The following is a 26,596-nucleotide window of genomic DNA, read 5'->3' as shown; positions in this document are numbered from 1 at the left end:
CCGGCATAGTGGTGGAAGAGAGAATGTTTTCGAAGATGCAGAATTGGAGACATTGCTGAGTGAAGACTCGCGTCAAACTCAAGACGAATTGGCACGATTAGTGGGAGTGATACAGCAAGCCATTTCAGAAGGTCTCAAGGCTATGGGTACGATTCAGAAAGAAGGAACTTGGATCCAGTGTGAGCTGACACCGAGGGGCGTTGAACGGCGTTTGTGTGTTTGTGAACAGTTGCTTCAGAGGCAAAAACGAAAGGGATTTCTGCATCGCATTACGATACCCATAAACGCAAGAAATCATGGGTATATTCCGAGCATGCTTCCACGTCGACTGCCAAACTGCATATTCACGGCTCCAAGATCATGCTCTGCATTTGGTGGCACCAGCTCGGCGTCGTGTAGTGTGAGGTGTTAAAACCGAGTGAAACAATCGCAGGTGCTCGTTACCGAGCACAATTAATGCGTTTGAGCAGAGAATTAAAAGACAAACGGCCTAAATACAGCGAGAGGCGCGATAAGGTGATTTTGCAGCACGACAACGCTCGACCCCACGTTGCAAGAGAAGTCAAAACGTACTTGCGAACGTTAAAATGGTAAGTCCTACCCCAGCCGCCGTATTCTCCACACATTGCTCCCTCTGACTATCACCTGTTCGACCTCATGAAGTCACAAATTCGATCGATTCGTGGATCGCTTCAGAAGATGGACAATTTCTTCGACTCAGAATTCGTACAATGCCCGAAAGATGGAAGAAAGTAATGGCCAGCGATGGAAAATACTTTGAATGTTACATATGTAACCAATTTGATTCATTAAAGCCCCAAATGTAGTGAAGCGTTGGTGGCAAACTGGAAAGTTTTATTTATGGCTTATCAGTTTACGATTAGAGTAGTACAACAAAATGTGAATTTGCAACAACAGTAAATGAGGCCCAGTGTCAAGAAGAGGGGTATAGGACAGACGGTTGGGAAGAAATGGACATAGAAAGCAGAAAGGACTAAATGGACAGAAAGGCAGATGGGGAGAGAGAGAGAGAGGGGGGGGGTGATGGACAGAGACTGGTGGGGGGGTTACACATACCCAATTGCGACATATATTACAAACTTGTGCTTTCGCTTTGCTTTCTTTCCCATTGGACCAAACAGACTGAAGCACAGCAATGCGTGACCGGGAACAGATGGTTACTAATAACTAAGTTCGGACCGCGGCGCCGGCCAGAGTGGCCGAGCGGTTCTAGGCGCTACGATCTGGAACCGCGGGACCGTTACGGTTGCACGTGCGAATCCTGCCTCGGGCATGGATGTGTGTGATGTCCTTAGGTTAGTTAGGTTTAACTAGTTCTAAGTTCTAGGGGACTGATGACCTCAGCAGTTGAGTCCCATAGTGCTCAGAGCCATTTGAACCATTTGAACAACCCCGGCCCGAGGTTCTGCCGCATAAAAAAAAAAAAACTGGCTTAAACGTCCACTGTAACACTAGCTGACCAAAGACGCCACTTGTTATAACAATAACAGACGAAAGAATCTTACACAACGAGTAAAACAGAAGTAATATCCGGTGTTCCCCAAGGAAGTGCTATAGGCCCTCTGTTGTTCCTGATCTATATTAACGACATAGGAGACAATCTGAGTAGCCGTCTTAGATTGTTTGCAGATGGTGCTCTCATTTGCCGTCCTGTAAAGTCATCAGGTGATCAAAACGACTTGGAAAATGATTTAGATAAGACATCTGTATGGTGCGAAAAGTGGCAATTGACCCTGAATAAGGCAAAGTGTGAAGTTATTCAAATATTCCAAATGGCTCTGAGCACTATGGGACTTAACATCTATGGTCATGAGTCCCCTAGAACTTAGAACTACTTAAACCTAACTAACCTAAGGACATCACACAACACCCAGTCATCACGAGGCAGAGAAAATCGCTGACCCCGCCAGGAATCGCACCCGGGAACCCGGGCGCGGACAGCGAGAACGCTACCGCACGACCACGAGCTGCGGACTGAAGTTATTCACGTGAGTACTAAAAGAAATCAGCTAAATTTCGATTACGCGATAAGTCACACAAATCTGAAAGCTGTAAATTCAACTAAATACTTACGGATTAGAATTACAAATAACTTAAATTGGAACGATCACATAGATAATACTGTGGGTAGAGCAAACCAAAGACTGCGATTCACTGGCAGAACACTTAGAAGGTGTAACAGGTCTACCAAAGAGACTGTTTACACCACGCTTGTGCGCCCTATTCTGGAGTACTGCTCTGCGGTGTGGGATCCGTATCAGGTGGGACCGACGGATGACATCGATGAAGTACAAAGAAGGGCGGCTCGTTTTGTATTATCGCGAAATAGGAGAGATAGTGTTACAAACATGATACGTGAATTGGAGTGACAATCATTAAAACAAAGGCGTTTTTCGTTGCGACGGCATCTTCTCATGAAATTTCAATCACCAGTTTTCTCCTCCGATTACGAAAACATTCTGTTGGCACCCACCTACCTAGGCAGAAATGATCATCACCATAAAATAAGATAATCCAGGGCTTGCACAGAAAAATTTTTTGTGCTCGTTTTTCCCGCGTGGCGTTCGAGAGTGGAACAGCAGAGAGACTGCTTGAAGGTGCTTCATTGAACCCTTTGCCAGTGACTTTATTGTGAATAGCAGAGTAGTCACGTAGATGTAGATGTAAAGGCACATCTCAAGAGTGATCCCTAACGGCTCTTTGTAAAGACTTGAATGGTGACCCTCGCAGATTGCAGCAAGTTTAATATCGCATGCGGGGCTTAATTGCCTGAATAACGTACTTCTTGTTGTTGCTGTTGTTGTTCTGGCCGGTCAGAGAGAATAGCCGAGGTCGCGGGCAAAATACCTCCGTGCCTCGCTGGCTCGCGTCCAGACAATTCGCAGTGCAAAAACGTAAACTCTGCCAACGTGGGAGAGTCTGGGACAAATAGTTAACAGTTCCTCCCCTCCCCCTTGTGCGGGGGCGGTAGGACGTCATCAGTCACGGCGCGGAACACCAACGGCAGCGGCGACAGCGAGGAGCAGACCACGTCCTGCCGCGTCCCACAACAAAAAGGTTCCACTACAGTGGTTAGGCCTCAGGCAGCGCGGGACACTCTACACTAGCGAAACTCGAAAATGTTTTCAGCTTAAACATCGATCTCTCAGTATCGATACTAAAGTCCTCTAAACATCGTACATCGCCTTAAAAGGCAGAATATCGACTTTCTATGTTGTGAGAAGAACAAGACTACCCATTACTACTGTCAATAATCAGGTTATCTTCCATTCGGAAAGTGGGTGCACTCAGCGACTGTTATGTGGCTCATAAATCATAGAGTGCAGCAACCAGTCGTCCTTTTTTAGATTTCACTACGCAAATCCAGATTTCGGCGCCGGGCGTTGTGACCGAGCGGTTCTAGGCGCTTCAATCCGGAGCCGCGCTGCTGCTACGGTCGCAGGATCGAATCCTGCCTCGGGCATGGACGTGTGTGCTCTCCTTAGGTTAGTTAGGTTTAAGTAGCTTTAAGTAGTTCTAAGTCTAGGGGGCTGATGACCTCAGATGTCCCATACTGCTTACAAGGGAACCTCCCCATCGCACCCCCCCCGTCAGATTTAGTTATAAGTTGGCACAGTGGATAGGGCTTGAAAAACTGAACACAGATCAATCGAGAAAACAGGAAGAAGTTGTGTGGAACTATGAAAAAAATAAGCAAAATATACAAACTGCGTACTCCATGCGCAAGATAGGCAACATCAAGGACTATGTGAGCTCAGCAGTGCCGTGGTCCCGTGGTTAGCGTGAGCAGCTGCGGGGCGAGTGGTCCTTGATTCAAGTCTTCCCTCGAGTGAAAAGTTTAATATTTATTTTCAGTTTATGTCACAAACTCTTATGTTTTCATCACTTTTTTGGGTGTGGTTACCACATCTATAAGAAAACCTAAATAGGGCAAGGTAGAAGAATCTTTTTACCCATTGTACAAGTTAGGTGGGTCGACAACATATTCCTGTCATGTGATGCACATGCCGTCACCAGTGTCGTATAGAATACATCAGACGTGTTTTCTGTGGAGGAATCGGTTGACCTATGACCTTGCGATCAAATGTTTTCGGTTGCCCTTGGAGAGGCACGTCCTTTCGTCTACTAATCGCACGGTTTTGCGGTGCGGTTGCAAAACACAGGCACTAAACTTATTACAGTGAACAGAGACGTCAATGAACGAACGGACAGATCATAACTTTGCGAAAATAAATAAAGTAAAATTTTCACTTGAGGGAAGAATGGAACCGAGGACCTCTCACGCTAACCACGAGACCACGGCGCTCCTGAGCTCATATTATCCTTGATGTTGCCTATCTTACACATGGGCTACTCAGTTTGTATATTTCGCTTATTTTTTCATAGTTCCACACAACTTCTTCCTGTTTTCTCGATTGATCTGTGTTCAGTTTTTCAAGCCCTATCCACTGTGCCAACTTATAACTAAAGCTGAGGGGGGGTGCGATTGGGTTCCCTTGTTAGAGCCATTTGATTCAGATTTCGGCTAGTAGCTAGCCATTCTCACTGTTTTCTACTCTCAATAGAAAATAGTAAATTGAGAATGGCTAGCTACCAGCCAAAATCTGAATTTGCGTAATAAAATCAAAAAAGGACGACTGATTCCTGCACTCTATAATTTGTAAAACTGCCAATAATATTTTCGAGGATGTTTGATAATTTTTTTATCTTGTTCGTCTCAGCTGCATGAGTATACGATTTTGCTGCAGCAGTTACAGGTTTCGGGCTGATTCGCTCATTCTCGAATCACACATTTAGTTGTTACCCATAACTAGTCATACTATATGGTGACAGAAGGCACGAATAGGTTTTGTAGAGGAAGTCCAGCTGTGAGCTTCTTCTTGAGTCATTCAGGTGTAGCTTTAGATACATAGGGTATTTCATTAATAAGAGTACATGAGACTCACAGTTCGACTTTCTGTACAAAAGCTATTCGTGTCTTCTGACACATAGACTGAAGCGCCAAAGAAATTGGTATAGGCATGCGTATTCAAATAGAGAGATATGTAAACAGGCAGAATACGGCGCTGCGGTCGGCAACGCCTATATAAGGCAACAAGTGTCCGGGGCAGTTGTTAGATCGGTTATCGCTGCTACAATGGCAGGTTATCAAGATTTAAGTGAGTTTCTGTTGTGGACTGGCAAGACAGCCACCGAGCGAGGTGGCGCAGTGGTTAGCACACTGGACTCGCATTCGGGAGGACGACGGTTCAATCCCGTCTCCAGCCATCCTGATTTAGGTTTTCCGTGATTTCCCTAAATCGCTTCAGGCAAATGCCGGGATGGCTCCTTTGAAAGGGCACGGACGATTTCCTTCCCAATCCTTCCCTAACCCGAGCATGAGCTCCGTCTCTAATGACCTCGTTGTCGACGGGACGTTAAACACTAACCACCACCACCACCAAGACAGCCAAGCCACTAGGAGAGGAAGCCGAAAGGCACGCGTTTAAGCTCACGCAGGCTGGCGTGAGGTCTGGAACAGGACAAGTAATGGAGACTAGCAAATAAAGTACGTAGCTGCTGGAATACTTAACTTTAATCCATAATTGGTGAACATCCGTCTGACGGTACATGCATCACAAGATAAATAGCAGTTGGTAATGGCGCCTTGCTAGGTGGTAGCAAATGACGTAGCTGAAGGCTATGCCAACTATCGTCTCGGCAATTGAGAGCGTAATTTGTCAGTGAACCATCGCTAGCAAAGTCTGCTGTACAACTGGGGCGAGTGCTAGGAAGTCTCTCTAGACCTGCCGTGTGGCGGCGCTCGGTCTGCAATCACTGATAGTGGGGACAAGCGGGTCCGACGTATACTAACGGACCGCGGCCGATTTAAAGGCTACCACCTAGCAAGTGTGGTGTCTGGCGGTGACACCACAGTTTCAATGTGGTGTTATAGACGGCGCACGAGCGATGGGACACAGCATCTCCGGAGTAGCGATGAAGTGGGGATTTTCCCGTACGACTATTTCACAAGGGTACAGTGAATATTAGGAAGCCGGTAAAACATTAAACCTCCGACATCGCTGCGGCCAGAAAAGGATCCTGCAAGAACGGGACCGACGACGACTGAAGAGAATCGTTCAACGTGACCGAAGGGCAATCCTTCCGCAAATTGCCGCAGATTTCAATGACGCACCATCAACAGCTGTCAGCGTGCGAACCCTTCAACGCAACATCATCGATATGGGCTTTTGGAGCCGAAGGCCCACTCGTGTACCCTTGATGACTGCACGACACAAAGCTTCACGCCTCCCCTGGACTCGTCAACACCGACATTGGAGTGTTGATGACTGGAAACACGTTGCCTGGTCGGACGAGTCACGTTACAAATTGTTATCGAGCGGATAGACGTGTACAGCTATGGAGACAACCTCATGAATCCATGCACCCTGTATGCCAGGAGCGGACTTTTCAATGTCTGTAATGGTGCGGGACGTGTGCAGTTGGAGCGATATGAGACCCCTGACACGTCTAGATACGACTCTGACGTAAGCATCCTGTCTGATCACTTGCATCCACTCATTTCCATTACGCATTCCCACGGACTTGGGCAATTCCAGTAGGACAGTGCGACACCCCACACGTCCAGAATTGCTACAGAGTGGCTCCACAGTGGTTCTTCTGAGTTTAAACACTTCCGCTGGCTACCGAACTCCCCAGACGTGAACTTTGCTGTGTGTATCTGGAGTGGACGATCAAGAGCGAAGTGCTCGTATTAAGAAGGGTGTAAGACAAGGCTGTAGCCTTTCGCGCCTACTCTTCAATCTGTACATCGAGGAAGCAATGATGGAAATAAAAGAAAGGTTCAGGAGTGGAATTAAAATACAAGGTGAAAGGATATCAATGATACCATTCGCTGATGACATTGCTATCCTGAGTGAAAGTGTTGTTGATGTTGTGGTCTTCAGTCCTGAGACTGGTTTGATGCAGCTCTCCATGCTACTCTATCCTGTGCAAGCTTTTTCATCTCCCAGTACCTACTGCAACCTACATCCTTCTGAATCTGTTTAGTGTATTCATCTCTTGGTCTCCCTCTACGATTTTTACCCTCCACGCTGCCCTCCAATACTAAATTGGTGATCCCTTGATGCCTCAGAACATGTCCTACCAACCGATCCCTTCTTCTGGTCAAGTTGTGCCACAAACTTCTCTTCTCCCCAATCCTATTCAATACTTCCTCATTAGTTATGTGATCTACCCATCTAATCTTCAGCATTCTTCTGTAGCACCACATTTCGAAAGCTTCTATTCTCCTCTTGTCCAAACTATTTATCGTCCATGTTTCACTTCCATACATGGCTACACTCCATACGAATACTTTCAGAAATGACTTCCTGACACTTAAATCAATACTGGATGTTAACAAATTTCTCTTCTTCAGAAACGCTTTCCTTGCCATTGCCAGCCTACATTTTATATCCTCTCTACTTCGACCATCATCAGTTATTTTGCTCCCCAAATAGCAAAACTCCTTTACTACTTTAAGTGTCTCATTTCCTAATCTAATTCCCTCAGCATCACCCGACTTAATTAGACTACATTCCATTATCCTTGTTTTGCTTTTGTTGATGTTCATCTTATATCCTCCTTTCAAGACACTGTCCATTCCATTCAACTGCTCTTCCAAGTCCTTTGCTGTCTCTGACAGAATTACAACGTCATCGGCGAACCTCAAAGTTTTTATTTCTTCTCCATGAATTTTAATACGTACTCCGAATTTTTCTTTTGTTTCCTTTACTGCTTGCTCAATATACAGATTGAACAACATCGGGGAGAGGCTACAACCCTGTCTTACTCCCTTCCCAACCACTGGTTCCCTTTCATGTCCCTCGACTCTTATAACCGCCATCTGGCTTCTGTACAAATTGTAAATCAACCACTGCTTCCCTTTCATGTCCCTCGACTCTTATAACTGCCATCTGGCTTCTGTACAAATTGTAAATAGCCTTTCGCTCGCTGTATTTTACCCCTGCCACCTTTAGAATTTGAAAGAGAGTATTCCAGTCAACATTGAAAGAGTCAAAGTGAAGAAGAATTAAATGATCTGCTGAACGGAATTAACAGTCTAATGAGTACACAGTATTGTTTGAGAGTAAATCGGAGAAAGACGAAGGTAATGAGAAGTAGTAGAAATGAGAACAGCGAGAAACTTAACATCAGGATTGATGGTCACAAAGTCAATGAAGTTAAGGAATTCTGCTACCTAGGCAGTAAAATAACCAATGACGGACGGAGCAAGGAGGACATCAAAAGCAGACTCGCTATGGCAAAAAAGGCATTTCTGGCCAAGAGAAGTCTACTAATATCAAATACCGTCTTTAATTTGAGGAAGAAATTTCTGAGGATGTGCGTCTGGAGTACAGTAGTGAAACATGGACTGTGGGAAAACCGGAACAGAAGAGAATCGAAGCATTTGAGATGTGGTGCTATAGACGAATGTTGAAAATTAGGTGGACCGATAAGGTAAGGAATGAGGAGGTTCTATGCAGAATCGGAGAGGAAAGGAATATGTGGAAAACACTGATAAGGAGAAGGGACAGTATGATAGGACATCTGCTAAGACATGAGGGGATGACTTCCATGGTACTAGAGGGAGCTGTAGAGGGCAAAAACTGTAGAGGAAGACAGAGATTGGAATACGTCAAGCAAATAATTGAGGATGTAGGTTGCAAGTGCTACTCTGAGATGAAGAGGTTAGCACAGGATGGGAATTCGTGGCGGGCCGCATCAAACCAGTCAGCAGACTGATGACCAAAAAAAAAAAAAAAAATCTGGAGTGCCTTGCAACGTGCTGTTCAGAAGAGGTCTCCACCCCCACCTATTCTTACGGATTTATGGACAGTCCTGCATGGTTCATGATGTCAGTTCCCTCTAGCACTACTTCAGACATTACTCGAGTTCATGCGGCGTGGTGTTGCGGCACTCCTACGTACTCGCGGGGGCCCTACACGATGTTAGGCGGGTGTACCAGTTTCTCTGGCTCTTCAGTGTATGACTAGTTACCTTTAACAGCAGGCTGTTAGTTTGAGAATGGGCGAATCAGCTGGTAACCAATGCAGCAGAAATTCTATATTCACGCAGCTGAAACGGACAAAATAATTATTAAAGTTCCTCAACAGTATACAGTTGTGGACCTACCATCCCAAAGCAGCATGCCTTTAATCAGGAAAGATGATGTTTTAGTCATTTAAACGAATATTTTTTTTCTGAATCTGTGACATTATGACACCAGTGCAACACATTCGCCACTTCTGAGACATGGGCATGGGCGGGGGTGCGATATATTTTGCGACAGCGATTCAGCTGTTTCGGATTCAGTGCTCAAAAATTCCCGTCAACCAACATATAGTTAAAGTTTCTTAAATATATCAGGACCAGCATTCCTGCCTCTTCCTCCAGTGTCTTACAGAATCGAACACCCCTGTATAAAACAGCTTCACATGTCGTTTAACGGAACAAACATATTATCAATATTGCACCGGATCGTAATATATAAAGCATCACTGGGGAAACCAACGTTTCGGCCACAGTTACAGTGGCCTTCATCTGGCTTCCAAAAGAAACCCAGTGTAACCTATAACGCTGGTTCCTCCAGCATAGTGCTTTACATTACCAGGCGGTGCGATACTGACAAGGGAACCTCCCCATCGCACCCCCCTCAGATTTAGTTATAAGTTGGCACAGTCGATAGGCCTTGAAAAACTGAACACAGATCAATCGAGAAAACAGGAAGAAGTTGTGTGGAACTATGAAAAAAATAAGCAAAATATACAAACTGAGTAGTCCATGTGCAAGATAGGCAACATCATCGAGAATATGAGCTCAGGAGCGCCGTGGTCCCGTGGTTAGCGTGAGCAACTGCGGAATGAGAGGTCCTTGGTTCAAGTCTTCCCTCGGGTGAAAGGTGTATTTTCTTTATTTTTGCAAAGTTATGATCTTTCCCTTCGTTCATTGATGTCTCTGTTCACTGTAATAAGTTTACTGTCTGTGTTTTGCGACCCGCACCGGCAAACCGTGCGATTAGTAGACGAAAGGACGTGCCTCTCCAATGTGAACCGAAAACATTTGATCGCAAGGTCATAGGTCAACCGATTCCTCCACAGGAAAACACGTCTGATATATTCTATACGACACTGGTGACGGCATGTGCGTCACATGACAGGAATATGTTGTCGACCCACCTAACTTGTATACTTGGCGAATGGGTAAAAAGATTCTTCTACCTTGCCCGATTTAGGTTTTCTTGTGGATGTGATAATCACTCCCAAAAACGTGATGAAAACATAAGCGTTTGTCACATAAACTGAAAAAAAAAAGTTAAAATTTTCAGCCTTCCCAAGCGTTTGTCACATAAACTGAAAAAAAAAAAGTTCAAATTTTCAGCCAAGGGAAGGCTTGAAACTAAGACCTCTCGCTCCGCAGCTGCTCACGCTAACCACGGGACCACGGCACTGCTGAGTTCACACTCTCCTTGATGTTGCCTATCTTGCGCGTGGACTACGCAGTTTGTATATTTTGCTTATTTTTTCATAGTTCCAAACAACTTCTTCCTGTTTTCTCGATTGATCTGTGTTCAGTATTTCAAGTCCTATCCACTGTGCCAACTTATAACTAAATCTGAGGGGGGGGGGGTGCGATTGGGAGGTTCCCTTGTGAGAAAACTTTAAAGTCAACAGCCTCTGGCCGGGGAAACCAATGCAGTTATACACTGAAGAGCCAAAGAAACTGGTACACCTGCCTAATATCGTGCATGGCCCTCGCGAGCACGCAGAAGCGCCGCAACACGACGTGGCATCGGCTCGACTAATGTCTGAAGTACTGTTAGAGAGGACTGGCACCATGAATCCTGCACGGCTGTCCATAAATCGGTAAGAATACGAGGGTGCGGAGATTTCTTCTAAACAGCGCGTTGCATATCATCCGAGATACGGCAATGTTGGCGGTGGGAGGAGGAAGATCCGTAACAAGACGGACGTCCCTGTTCTTACGGATTTTCCTCCTCCCACCGACAACAGCTGCCATCGCAGTGCATACAGTCTGACGTTCGTCTAAATTAGAGACCGAAACCGTTTTACTCCTTCAAAGTCGTTCCCTTCTGATTGCACACACTTTTTGCAGCGCTGCTGCCGTTTCACACCAGTGTCATTACTTTATTGTCGCAGTACTGAAATCTGTTTTGAGATTAAAAATTGCTGTAGTGACAGAGCAGTATGGGATGGCGAATTATCGTGATGCAGAATCCAATTACTATGTTGGCACGCACACGAAGAACTCTTTTATGAAGTCTTTTTGAAATTTCTTTGTGGTGATATTTGTTAACTGTTTGTCCAGGAGGCAGCAACTCTTTATGAACAATTCCCTTGGAATCAAAGAAGCACACAAGCATGCATTTCACTTTTGACTTTGACATGCGAGCTGTTTTTGGTCTGGGTGGTCCCTTTGAGCACCATTGCGAACTTTGGCGTTTTATCTCTGGATCGTACTGAAAAAACCAACTTCTATCACCAGTGATAACACGGCTCAACAATTGTGGATTGATTTCCGTTTGCTCTAACAGATCGGCTGCCACATTTTTCCGTGTTTCTCGCTGTTGTCGTGTAAGATTTTTCGGGACCATTTTTGTACAAAATGGCTCTGAGCACTATGAGACTTAACATCTTAGATCATCAGTCCCCTAGAACTTACAACTACTTAAACCTAACTAACCTAAGGACATCACGCACATCCATGCCCGAGGCAGGATTCGAACCTGCGACCGTAGCAGTCCCGCGGTTCCGGACTGAAACGCCTAGAACCGCACGGCCACCGCGGCCGGCCATTTTTGTACAAATCTTTCTCGTACCAAGATCTTCAGTTACTATTAGACGAACCGTTTCTCAATTGATGTTATGTTCTTCTGCAATCATTTTCACGGATAATCTTCTATCAGATCATACGGGTTCACGCACTCTGGCGAAGTTGACATCTGTCCGTGAGGCTGATGGTCATAGACCTATATCGTTGCAGAAGTATGGAACATTTTTTATGCTCAAGAATGATGACGTTTTTGCAGAACTAGGATCTCCTCTATAAAAATCAGCATGGACTCTGCAAACAGAGATCTTGCGAAACTCAACTCGCTCTCGTTGATGCCGCGGTCCTTGACTTTGGGGAAGGCATTTGACAACGTCCTGCGCTGCCGTTTAGTGAAAAATAAGTATGAGCTTATCGAGTGTCGGACCAGATTATGCGAGTGGGTAGAACACAACTCGTCGCCCTTAACGAAACAAAGTCGACGTATGTGTAAGTAATTATCCGAGTTTTCCAAGGAAGCGTGTCAGGACCTTTACTGTTTGCAATATATACAGCAGAAAGGGTCGGAAGCTCTTTAAGCCTTTTCACAGATGATGCAACACCAGAGGAGAGTATCGATTTGCAGAATAACCTACCGATGATTGATGAACTGTTGGCAGTTGATTCTGATCGTAAATAACTGTAACATATTGTGTATGCGTAGCTTTGAGAGATGAAGTAGTGAAGGCAGCAGAGGATCAAACAGGTAAAAAGACGAGGGCTAATAGAAATTCTTGGATAACAGAAGAGATATTCAATTTAATGGATGAAGAGAGAAAATACAAAAGTGTAGTAAATGAAGCAGGCAAAAAGCAATACAAACGTCTCAAAAATGAGATCGACAGGAAAATGGCTAAGCAGGGATGGCTAGAGGACAAATGTAAGGATGTAGAGACGCATATCACTAGGGGAAAGATAGATATTGCCCACAGGAAAATTAAAGAGGCCTTTGGAAAAAAGAGAACCACTTGTATGAATATCAACAGCTCAGATGGAAACTCAGTTCTAAGCAAAGAAGGGAAAGCGGAAAGGTGGAAGGAGTATATAGAGGGTCTATACAAGGGCGATCCAGTTGAGAGCAATATTATGGGAATGGAAGAGCACATAGATGAAATTGGAGATATGACACTGCGTGAAAAGTTTGACAGAGCACTGAAAGACCTAAGTCGAAACAAGGCCCCGGGAGTAGACAACATTCCATTGGAACTACTGACAGCCTTGGGAGAGCCAGGCTTGACAAAACGCTACCATTTGATGAGCAAGATGTATGAGACAGGCGAAATACCCTCAGACTTCAAGAAGAATATAATAATTCCAATCCCAAACAAAGCAGGTGTTGAGAGATGTGAAAATTGCCGTAATATCAGTTTAATAAGCCACGGCTGCAAAATACTAACACAAATTCTTTGTAGACGAATGGAAAAACTGATAGAAGTGGACCTCGGGGAAGATCAGTTTGAATTCCGTAGAAATGGTGGAACACGTGAGGCTATACTTACCCGACGACTTATCTTAGAAGAAAGATTAAGGAAAGGCAAACCTACGTTCCAAGCATTTGTAGACTTAGACCAAGCTTTCGACAATGTTGACTGGAATAATCTCTTTCAAATACTGAAGTTGGCAGGGGTAAAATATAGGGAACGAAAGGCTATTTACAATTTGTACAGGAACCAGATGGCAGTTATAAGAGTCAAGGAGCATGAAAGGGAAGCAGTGGTTGGGAAGGGAGTGAGACAGGGTTGTAGCCTATCCACGATGTTATTCAATCTGTCTATTGAGCAAGCAGTAAAGGAAACAGAAGAAAAATTCGGAGTAGGAATTAAAATCAATGGAGAAGAAATAAAAACTTTGACGTGCACCGATGACATTGTAATTCTGTCAGAGAGAGCAAAGGGCCTGGAAGAGCAGCTGAACGGAATGGACAGTGTCTTGAAAGGAGGATATAAGATGAAGATCCACAAAAGCAAAACGAGGATAATGGAATGTAGTCAAATGAAATGAGATAATGCTGAGGGAATTAGATTAGGAAATGAGACGCTTAATGTAGTAAATGAGTTTTGCTATTTATGGAGCAAAATAACTGATGATAGTCGAAGTAGAGAAGATGTAAAATGTAGACTGGCAATGGCAAGGAAAGCATTCCTGAAGAAGAGAAATTTGTTAACATCTAGTATAGATTTAAGTGTCAGGAAGTCGTTTCTGAGAGTATTTGTATGGAGTGTAGCCATGTATGGAAGTGAAACATGGACGGTAAATAGTTTGGACACGAAGAGAATAGAAGCTTTCGAAATGTGGTGCTACAGAAGAATGCTGAAGATTAGATGGGTAGATCACATAACTAATGAGGAGGTATTGAATAGGATTGGGGAGAAATTTGTGGCACAACTTGACTAGAAGTAGGGATCGGTTGGTAGGACATGTTCTGAGGCGTCGAAGGATCACCAATTTAGTACTGGAGGGCAACGTGGAGGGTAAAAAATGGTTCAAATGGCTCTGAGCACTATGGGACTCAACTGCTGAGGTCATTAGTCCCCTAGAACTTAGAACTAGTTAAACCTAACTAACCTAAGGACATCACACAGATCCATGCCCGAGGCAGGATTCGAACCTGCGACCGTAGCGGTCTCGCGGTTCCAGACTGCAGCGCCAGAATCGCGCGGCCACTTCGGCCGGCGTGGAGGGTAAAAATCGTAGAGGGAGACCAAGAGATGAATACACTAAACAGACTCAGAAGGATGTAGGTTGCAGTAGGTATGGGGAGATGGAGAAGCTTGCACAGGATAGAGCAGCATGGAGAGCTGCATCAAACCAGTCTCAGGAATGAAGACCACAACAACAACAACATTCCGCATGCATGGGAAAAGAAATCCACTAGCGGTACTGCACAACTACACTATTGACAATAAATTGCTGGAGACAGTACCAAGCGTAAAATATCTCGGAGTAACTATACAGAGCGACCCTATGTGGAATGACCGTATAAAACAAATAGTGGGAAAAGCAGGGCCAGACTCACATTCATAGGAAGAATGTAAAGGTAACTAATCCAGAGAGGAAGTGGCTCATAAAGGCGCGTTCGACAAGAGTATTGTTCAACAATCTGGGACTCTTGCTAGGTGGTACTGATAGAGAAGGTCCGGCGAAGAGAGGCATCGTTCGGTCGGCGCGGGAGCGTTACAGGCATGATCAACAAACTCCACAGGCAGGCGCTAATAGAGAGGCATTGTGCATCACGGACAGATTCATTACTGAAATTACCGCGAATAGTGGGACAACATCCGACTTCCTCCCAAACAGATATCCGGAAATGATCACTATGAGTAAATTCGAGAAATTGGAGTTAATACAGAGGCTTACCGACAATCATTCTTCTCAGACGCCATTCGCGAGTGGGACAGGGAAGGGGGTGATAAATTTGTGGTACCCGAAGTACCCACTGCCAACATCATGAGGTGGCTTGTGGCGTATGATACAGATGTACATCATCCTGCTTTGTGCTAGCATATTTCGAAAAGCAGTCGATCCATTCGCTTGAAATTTTTCCACAATGTTTCACTCCAATAACTATTTTAATTACATATAAATAAATATTACATATAAGTAAAAAAATAATACACAAAGGGGAAATGTCGTTTCCAAAAATCTCAAACTTTCTTGACCAATTGACTCCACATATTTACTCCACACACATGGTCAAGTCATTGGCTATATATATTTTTAATATACAGTACACAATATGAAAATATATATTTAATATATAAAAGTCAAACTTTGTTACTAAAGTCTCAAAAAGTACTCTGTTGATTTACTTTTGGCGTATATACAAACATTTACAGAAAGGGAATCGCCAAAGCGTGCGCGAGTAATGAGTGGGTGGGCAAATGTCTATAAGGTACATTACATACGTAGAATTGTGGACAGTTGGGAATGTGGGTCTCAAGGGGAGCGTGCAAGGGATAAGTCCCTGCAGTCGCGCTATTCATCTGTGTCCTCGGTGGCTCAGATGGATAGAGCGTCTGCCATGTAAGCAGGAGATCCCGGGTTCGAGTCCCGGTCGGGGCACACATTTTCAGCTGTCCACATCGAGGTATAACAACAACACCTGTCGGCAGCTGAGGTTGTCAGTTAGTCATCATTTACAAAAAGTTTTACATCACCCCGGTTCCCAGAACTCTTGAAAATAGACGTTGACTGTGGATATTGTATCACAGACACAGTCCCTTTGACTCTCTAGAGATGTAACTAAGCCTGCCCAAGGATGTAAACAACCCGGAGCGCCTATTAGACGGAGGGGCTCCGACAGCCGATCAGTTCCAGTCATTCCACCAGGAAGGAGGTACACGGCTCGTGTTGTCTGTAGTTCAACGTAGACGGTCAATACCGCAGTTCGATCGCGTCCGCATTGTCCCTTTGTACCCGGAAGGGCTCTCAACAAGGGAAGTGTCCAGGCGTCTCGGAGTGAACCAAAGCGATGTTGTTCGGGCATGGAGGAGATACAGAGAGACAGGAACTGTTGATGGCATGCTTCGCTCAGGCCGGCCAACGGCTACTACTGGAGTAGATGACCGCTACCTTCGGTTTATGGTTCGGAGGAACCCTGACAGCACTGCCACCATGTTGAATATTGCTTTTCGTGCACCCACAGGACGTCGTGTTACAACTCAAATTGGCAGCCTATTGGCTGCAAGTTGCGCAATTTCACTCCTGATGTCCATGGCGTGGTGCATCAACAGGTGGGCCCAAAAACATGCCGAATGGACCGCTCAGGATTGGCATCACGTTCTCTTCACCGATGAGTGTCGCACATACCTGCAACCAGACAGTCGTAGGAGACCTGTCTTGAGGCAACCCGGTCAGGCTGAAAGCCTTCGACACACTGTCCAGCAAGGGCAGCAAGATGGAGGTTCCATGCTCTTTTGGGTTGGCACTACGTGAGGCCGACGTACGCTGTTGGTGGTCATGGAAGGCGCCGTAACTGCAATACGTCAATGCCATCCTCCGACCTATAGTGCAACTATATCGGCAGCATATTGACGAGGCATTCGCGCCCCCATCCACATCTTGTGAATGACTTCCTTCAGACTAACGACATCGTTTGACTAGAGTGGCCAGCATGTTCTCCAGACATGAACCCAGTCGAACATGCCTGGGATACGTTGAAAAGGGATGTATGAACTACAGGTCCCACCAACCACTCCGAGGGATCTATGCCGAGTCGCCGTTGAGGAGTGGGACAATCTGGACCAACAGTGCCATGATGAACTTGTGGATAGTATGCCACGACGAATACAGGCATGCATCAATGCAAAAGGACGTGCTACTGGGTTCAGAGCTCTGGTGTGTACAGCAATGTGGACCACCACCTCTTAAGGTCTCGCTGTATGGTGGTACAACATGCAATGTGTGGTTTTCATGAGCAATAAAAAGGGCGGAGATGATGTTTATATTGATCTCTAGTCCAATTTTGTGGACAGGTTCAGCCGGCCGTTGTGGCCGAGAGGTTCTAGGCGCTTCAGTCCGGAACTGCGCTGCTGTTACGGTCGTAGGTTCGAATCCTGCCTCGGGCATGGATGTGTGTAATGTCCTTAGGTTAGTTAGGTTTAAGTAGTTCTAAGTTCGAGGGGACTGATGACCTCAGATGTTGAGTCCCATAGTGCTCAGAGCCATTTCAACCATGTTGTACAGATTCCAGATCTCTCGGAACGGATGCAAATGTGGTTTTTGATGTGTGTATATATTTTTTAAAACAATAATGTACAATTTTTCTGTTAAACTGACGGCAAGAATGAAAATGCTCTGCTGTATCATTCTGATAATCGGTTCACTTTGTCGTAGGCGGTTTCACTCACTGACGATTTTCAGAGAAAAGAGGAAAGTTGTATTTCTTACTTATCGCTTATGCTTAGAACATTATTACCGAATCTGAATTTGCAGAAACAACAAACAAGTTTCAAGGTTAGAGAGGGAGGAAGAGGAGATGGACAGAGGTGTAGGAGAAAATGGACATAGAGAGCGGAAAGGAGGAGATGGAGAGGTAGAGTGAGAGAGTGAGAGAGTGAGAGAGTGAGAGAGTGAGAGGGGGGAGGAAAAGATAGATGGAGGGGGAAGGAGGTGATGAACAGAGAGAGAGAGAGAGACAGAGAGAGAGAGAGAGAGAGAGAGGAGGAGAATATGGAAAAGGAGAAGAGAGGGGAGGAGACAGAGGCTGGGGTAGATGGAGGTTAGGACGTCATACCTATTAGAATCGTGTGCTTTCTTCTTTCATCCTTTTACGTATAAACAAACTGGCCGGATGGAGCTAGTTCTGTTGGAAAATGAATTTGTATTACTGCTATAAGGACAGAATAAAGTGCAGTAAATTTTAGAAATGATAAATACGTATTGCTTTTGGTGGGTCCGCTATGAGTAAAACCGGGGTATAAGAGTGGTCTTACCGTTTCGGAAAAGGCAGTGAAAACGTTGAAGATTTCACCCAAGCCCGATCGAAAAGTGAAAATAAATAGTTACTGAACGACAGCCGAAATATGGCTCAGAAGTTGCTTATGATGCTCGCACGTAAACTGACTCTTGCCCTGAAAGTTTTTCCTTTGTTTCTGGTCTGAAAGATGTGATAGCAAAATTTATACCAAAAGTTTTGTATTTCGAACAAAAGCAGCGGCGAATGTAAGTTGCTCGTGAGGCGCTAGATGAATTCAAGAACAACGCAAACTATTGGAACGTGTGTAGAATAATAACACCTGCCAATCCAATAGGTGTTTTTATTTAATACGCGACCGGTTTCGAACTTGTGTCTCTCCTCAGGTGGTTTACATTCAGGTACATTTTTACCACAGTGTTCGAGTTCACTGTTTAAATCACGAACAACTAATGTAATGATTACCAAATAGACACAGATGAAACGTATGGAAGTGGCTAAATAACATGTGTTTCAAAATATTGTGGTACTTCCACAAAGCTGGCGACAATTGTTGCAAAAAATTGCGATACATAAAGCTGGTGTATCAGATGTACTGTGAAAACGATGTGGTTACACAAGCTATTTGTAAGTACTACACTGAAGCGCCAAGGACACTGGTATAGGCATGCGCATTCAAATACAGAGGTATGCAAACAGGCAGAATACCGCGCTGTGGTCAGCAATGCCTCTATAAGACACCAAGTGTCCGGCGCAGTTGTTAGATCGGTTACTGATGCTACAATGGCAGGTTATCGAGATTTAAGTGAGTTTCAATGTGGTGTTATAGACGGCGCACGAGCGATGGAACACAGCATCTCCGGAGTAGCGATGAAGTGGCGATTTTCCCGTACGACCATCTCACTAGTCCACCGTGTATATCAGGAATCCGGTAAAACATCAAATCACCGACATCGCTACGGCCAGAAAAAGATCCTGCAAGAACGGGACCAACGATGACTGAAGAGAATAGTTCAACGCGACAGAACTGCAACCCTTCCGCAAATTGCTGCAGATTTCAGTGCCGGCCCATCAAAAAATGTCGGAGTGTGGACCATTCAAATAAACATCATCGATATGGTGTCCCCTCGATAACTGCAAGACACAAAGCTTTACGCCTCCCCTGGGTCCGTCAACACCAACATTGGACTGTTGATGACTGGAAACATGTTGTCTGGTCAGAGGAGTCTCGTTTCAAATTATATCGAGCGGATGGACGCGTACGGGTATGGAGACAACCCTAATGAATCCATGGACCCCGCATGTCAGCAGGGGAATTTTAAAGCTGATGGAGTTCCTGCATTGGTGTGGAGCGGGTGCAGTTGGAGTCATATGGAACTCCTGATACGTCTAGTTACGACTCTGACAGGTGACACGTACGTATGCCTCTGTATGTCCATCTTTTTAGAGATGGTTGCTGGACTCGGCTGTTCGATAGAGCTTGTCAAATTAAACACCTTTCAGCCGTCAAGTTTCCAATCTTATTTTATTTAGCAACAAGTTTCAGCGTTTTAGTAACCTATCTTCAGGCCCCTGACCGACGTGTAGGAAGAATCTACCTCGGTTCAATCTGCCGGTAACGGTGGAAGTGGTCACTATAGCACGTAGAAATCTACTAATATGTACAAGTATTGCTGGGTCCCGTTTTTGATCGCAACAGAGGTAGATTCTCCCTATACGTCGGTCAGGGGCCTGAAGATGGCGTAGTACATCTACATCTACACGGATACATCTACATGTAAATCACATTTAAGTGCCTGGCAGAGGGTTCATCGAACCACCTTCAGAATTCTCTATTATTCCAATCTCGCATAGCGCGCGGAAAGAACGAACACCCACATCTTTCCGTACGAGCTCTGATTTCCCTTATTTTATCATGGTGATCGTTGCTCCATATGTAGGTCGGTGTCAACAAAATATTTTCGCATTCGGAGGAGAAAGTTGGTGATTGGCACTTCGTGAGAAGAGTCCGTCGCAACGAAAAACGCCTTTCTTTTAATGGTTTCCAGCCCAAGTCCTGTATCATTTCTGTGACACCCTTTCCCATATTTCGCGATAATACAAAACGTGCTGCCTTTCTTTGAACTTTTTCGATGTACTCCGTCAGTCCTGCCTTGTAAGGATCCCACACCGCGCAGCAGTATTCTAGATGACGGACGGACAAGCGTAGTGTAGGCAGTCTCCTTAGTAGGTCTGTTACATTTTCTAAGTGTCCTGCCAATAAAACGCTGAAACTAGTTGCCACATAAAATAAGGTTGGAAATTTGACGACTGAAAGGTTTTTGATTTGACATCCCCGTACACAAGCACCCTCTCTGATCACCTGCATCCATTCATATCCATTGTACATTTCGACTTGGGCAATTTCAGCAGAACAATGCGATACCCCACAAGTCCGGAATTACTACAGAGTGTCTCCACGAACACTCTTCTGAGTTTAAACACACCGCTGGTCACCAAACTCCCCAGACATGAACACAATTGAGCATATCTGGGATGCCTTGCAACGTGCTGTTCAGAAGAGATTTCCACCCCCTGGTACTCTAACGGATTTATGGACAGTCCTACATCAACATCTACGTCTACGTAATTACTCTGGTATTACAATGAAGTGCCTGGCAGAGGGTTCAATGAACCATCTTCAAGCTGTCTCTCTACCGTTCCACTCTCGAACGGCACTCAAGGAAAAACGACCACTTAAATTTTCCTGTGCGATCTCTTATTCGTATTATTTTATCGCGATGATCCTTTCTCCCTGCGTAGGTGGGTGCCAGAAGAATGTTTTCGCAATAGGAGCAGATAACTGGTGATTGAAATTTAAAAAGATGATCCCGTCGCAACGAAAAACGGCTTTGTTTTATTGATTGCCACTCCAATTCACGTATTGTGTCTGTGGCACTATCTCCCCTACTTCGTGATAATACAAACCGAGCTGCCCTTCTTTGTACTTTATCGTTGTCATCCGTCAGTCCCACCTGATGCGGATCCCACATCGCACAGAAATACTCCAGTACTCCAGAATAGGGCGGACAAGCGTGGTGTAAGCAGTCTCTTTGGTAGACCTGTTGCACCTTCTAAGAGTTCTGCCAATGAATCGCAGTTTGCTCTACCCACAATACTATATATGTGATCGTTCAAATTTAGGATATTTGTAATTGTAATCCCTAAGTATTTAGTTGAATTTACAGCCTTCAGATCTGTGTGACTTGTCGGGTAAGTGAAATTTAGCGGATTTCTTTTAGTACTTAAATACTTTTCTTTATTGAGAGTCAATTGCCACATTTCGCACCATACAGATGTCTTATCTAAATCATTTTGCAATTCGTTTTGGTCATCTGATGACTTTACAAGACAGTAAATGACAGCATCACCTGCAAACAATCTAACAGGGTTACTCACATTGTCTCCTATGTCGTTAATATAGATCAGGAACAATAGAGGGCCTATAAAACATCCTTGGGGAACGCCGGATATTACTTCTGTTTTACTCGATCACATTCCGTTTATTACTACTTACTGTGACCTTTCTGACGGAAAATGACGAATCCAGTCGGACAACTAAGGTGGTGTTCCATAGGCACGCAGTTTTGTTAGAAGACGCTTGTGATGAACGGTGTCGAATGCCTTCTGGAAATCCAAAAATATGGAATCAATTTGACAATGTAGGCGTTGCCGACCGCAGTGCCATATTCTACATCTCTGTTACATCTATAGCTCTGTATTATACACTACTGGCCATTAAAATTGCTACACCAAGAAGAAATGCAGATGATAAACTGGTATTCATTGGACAACTATATTATACTAGAACTGACATGTGATTACGTTTTCACGCAATTTGGGTGCATACATCCTGAGAAATCACTACCCAGAACAACCACCTCTGGCCGTAATAAAGGCCTTGATACGCCTGGGCATTGAGTCAAACAGAGCTCGGATGGCGTTTACAGGTACAGCTGCCCATGCAGCTTCAACACGATACCACAGTTCATCAAGAGTAGTGACTGGCGTATTGTGAAGAGCCAGTTGCTCGGCCACCATTGACCAGACATTTTCAATTGGTGAGAGATCTGGAGAATGTGCTGGCCAGGGCAGCAGCCGAGCATTTTCTGTATCCAGAAAGACCCGCACAGGACCTGCAACATGCGGTCGTGCATTATCCTGCTGAAATGTAGGGTTTCGCAGGAATGGAATGAAGGGTAGAGCCACGGGTCGTAACACATCTGAAATGTAACGTCCACTGTTCAATGTACCGTTAATGCGAACAAGAGGTGACCGAGACGTTTAACCAATGGCACCCCATACCATCACGTCTGGTGATAATGGTGATAAGCCAGTATGGCGATGGCGAATACAGGCTTCCAATGTGCGTTCACCGCGATGTCGCCAAACACGGATGCGTCCATCATGATGCTGTAAACAGAACCTGGATTCATCCGAAAAAATGACGTTTTGCCTTTCGTGTACCCAGGTTCGTCGTCGAGTACACCATCGCAGGCGCTCCTGTCTGTGATGCAGCGTCAAGGGTAACCGCAGCCATGGTCTCTGAGCTGATAGTCCTTGCTGCTGCAAACGTCGTCGAACTGTTCGTGCAGATGGTTGTCGTCTTGCAAACGTCCCCGTCTGTTGACTCAGGGATCGAGACGTGGCTGCACGATCCTTTACAGCCGTGCGGATAAGATGCCTGTCATCTCGACTGCTAGTGATACGAGGCCGTTGGGATCCAGCACGGCGTTCCGTATTACCCTCCTGAACCCAACGATACCGTATCGCAAATTGGATCTCGACCAATGCGAGCGCAATTGCGATAGGGTACAATCCAACCTTTATCAAAGTCGGTACGTGATGGTACGCATTTCTCCTCCTTACACGAGGCATCACAACAACGTTTCACCAGACAACGCCGGTCAACTGCCGTTTGTGTATGAGAAATCGGTTGGAAACTGTCATGTCAGCACGTTGTAGGTGTCGCCACGGGCGCCAACCTTGTGTGAATGCTCTGAAAATCTAATCATTTTCATGTCACAGCATCTTCTTCCTGTCGGTTAAATTTCGCGTCTGTAGCACGTCATCTTCGTGGTGTAGCAATTTTAATGGCCAGTAGTGTATTTGTATAGGCATGCCTATTACGAGTTTCTTTAGCGCTTCAGTGTAGATGTAGAGCAGCACTTCAGTCCACCTACGAAAACGGCGGCATTATAGTGTGCATTTAACAAGAAAGTGCAGGTGCGGCTCCGTTCAGTCGCCTTCGCGCCACTGCCTCGAATGCAAATGTTCCGTCTAGCACGAATTAGACATCAGCAGCGGGTGACAGATTTATGGGACTTGCTGGCAGGCGGGGAACGGCGCTAACTCGTTCAGGGCCGCCTCGGTTATGAGGGAACTTGGCGAGGAAGTTTGGACCGCACCGGGGGCAGCCGACAGCTGCCGGCGCCAACTCCCCCCCCCCCCCCCCCCGTCTCCTCCCACTCAACTCTCTCCGGCACGTCTCCATCTCTTTCCCACACCTTCCCTAACTCCTGTAGCGCCATCCTAACTCACTCGCGAGGGGAGGTCCTCAGGGGTGGATTCGACTTTTTGGCACTACCTGTACGGTGGTGTAGTTCAGCAGCCATTCCATCCTGGTGCGCTCTCCCCGTGCGCGTCGCCGGCGAAAAACTAATTTCAGTATATCTTGTGATCCCCGATAGCAGTGGTCCGCATCCTGGTGTTGCATATGAATTACGCTATTTGCATTGTTCTTAAAATCCCAAGACGTATCCAATATCCTCGTAAAACTGATCTACAGTTCAATAAAAACTACTCCTACTGCTGCTACTACATAACTTCTACATCAGTACTCTGCAATCCACTGTACGGTGCATGGTGGAGGATACTCTATACCACTACTGGTGATCGTCTTTCCTGTTTCACCCGCAAATACAGCGAGGGAAAAAATACTACCTGTATGCCTCCATATGAGCCCTAATTTCTCTAATCCTCGTGGTATGTTGTAGGCAGTAGAATCGTTCTGCAGTCAGCTACAAATACAGTAGTGTTCCTGGTGAAGACTGTCGCTTTCCCTCTAGGGATTCCCATTTGAGTTCCCGGACCATCTCCGTAACACGTATGAGGGGCGTTCGAAAAGTCCGTGAAAAATAAAAACTACTTACGTCTTCGGCGTAAACCTTTTTCGTTTTTCGACACAGTCTCCTTTTAGACTTATACACTTCGTCCAACGCTGTTGTAATTGGTTGATCCCTTCCGAATAGTACGAATTGTCCAAGTCTGCAAAATAGCTATTAGTTGCTGCAATCACCACCTCGTTTGAATAAAATCTTTGTCCCTCCAGCCATTTCTTCAAAAAATTGGTTCAAATGGCTCTGAGCACTATGGGACAACTTCTGAGGTCATCAGTCCCCTAGAACTTAGAACTACGTAAACGTAACCAACCCAAGGACATCACACACATCCATGCCCGAGGCAGGATTCGAACCTGCGACCGCAGTGGTCGCACGGTTCCTGACTGTAGCGCCTAGAACCGCTCAGCCACTCCGACCGGCCATTTCTTCAAATTGGGCAACAATTTGTAGTCCGAGGGAGCCAAGTCTAGAGAATGGGGGGGGGGGGGGGGTTGTGAAACGAGTTGCTGTCCAATCGCCGGCGTTTTTCTTGCAGCTCGGTTTGCCAACGGTCCAATAGCGATGAATAATATTCCCCTGTAATAGTGTTACCCATTTACAGATAATTGGTGACGATTATCCCTTGCGAATCCCAAAAAGACAGTCGCCATAACCTTTCCGGCCGAAGGAATGGTCTTCGCCTTTTCTGGTGCAAATTCTCCCTCGGTAACCCATTGTTTGGACTTTAGAGTGTTGTTTGGTCTGAGCAGTATACTAATGTATCCATGTTTCATCCACAATGCTGAAACGACGCTTCAAGTCTTGCGGATTCTTCCTGAACAGCTGCAAATCATCCTTGCAACAATTCACACGATTCCGTTTTTAGTCAAGCGTGAGCAATCGCAGAGCCCATCTTGCGGATAGTTTTCTCATGTCCAAATGTTTATGCAAAATATTGTGTACCCGTTCATTCGAGATGCCCTCAGCACTAGCAATCTCACGCACCTTAACTCTTCTGTTATCCATCACCATATCGTGGATTTTATCAGTGATTTCTGGAGTCGTAACCTCCACTGGGCGTCCAGAACGTTGAGCATGACTTGTGCCCATATGGCCAAACCCGAAAATTTTGAAACCACTTATATTCTAATCGAAGATGCAGAGTCACTGTAATGTTTATCAGGCTTCTCTTTAGTCTCCTGAGGCGTTTTGCCTTTCATAAAGTAATGTTTAATCACCACACGGATTTCTTTTTCGTCCATTTTTTTTACAATGACTCGACTTCCTTGATTCACACGAATGCCAAACACAAAGAAATAGACCAATATGGCTGAAACGTGGTGTGCGTTCTTTCCAAAGATGCTACTAACTAAACATGACCTCGATATGCGCCGGTGGTGCCATCTCTCGGACTTTGCACGCGACTTTTCAAACGCCCGTGTTGTTGGAACCTACCAGCAACAAACCTACCAGCCCCTCCTCTGAACTGTTTCGAGGTCTTCCTTCAATCCGACCTGGTACAGATCCCAAACACTGGAGCAGTACTCAAGAACAGGTCGCACTAGCGTGATATATGCGGACTCCTTTATAGACGAACCACACTTTTCTAGAATCATCTCGATAGATCGAAGTCGACCAATCGCCTTCCCTATTACAGTCCTTAAGTGCTCCTTCTATTTCATATCGCTTACCAGTTACGCCCAGATATTTAAACGACCTTACTGTGTCAAGCAGTACATTACTAATGCAGTATCCGGGTTTGTTTTTCTTCTCATCCGCAATAACAGACTGAAGTAGTGTTTCGTGCTTCACCTCGCAGTGCTAGCTTCCAAAAGATTTGGCTGTCGAAATGCTGTAAGGAAGACGCAGTAACTGTAGCAAACGCTCGAATACGGTTTCATTACATACGAGAAACTGACTGTGTTAGAGACTGGCGTTCAGCGTTGCTAAATCCATGTCTCTTGAAACAGCCAGGAAATTCTAATTACTGTTTGGCCAGGTACATAGACACCAAAATTTTTGTCAGGGAAACTGGTGTCGTTTCGAACCTGTACGCCACACGTACCCGCTGTTAACCAACGAATTATTAAAATTTTGACCAGAACGCAAACACTAATCTGTCTGCGCTGGCCATTGTCGAAAATCAACA

The 26,596-nt window shown here is 45.3% G+C and overlaps 1 non-coding gene across 1 annotated transcript; it reads left to right on the top strand.

Annotated features, from left to right (window-relative positions):
• The first annotated feature begins 15,880 nt into the window (after positions 1-15,880).
• Positions 15,881-15,954, top strand: Trnat-ugu. The gene has a single exon. It is a non-coding gene; the product is annotated as a tRNA-Thr (tRNA).
• Positions 15,955-26,596: the final 10,642 nt, after the last annotated feature.

This window comes from Schistocerca americana, chromosome 11 (genome assembly GCF_021461395.2).
Source record: "Schistocerca americana isolate TAMUIC-IGC-003095 chromosome 11, iqSchAmer2.1, whole genome shotgun sequence".
Classification (NCBI taxonomy): Eukaryota; Metazoa; Arthropoda; class Insecta; order Orthoptera; family Acrididae; genus Schistocerca; species Schistocerca americana.
Note: the sequence above shows the minus strand (reverse complement) of the source record. Positions and strands in the feature narration are given on the sequence as shown.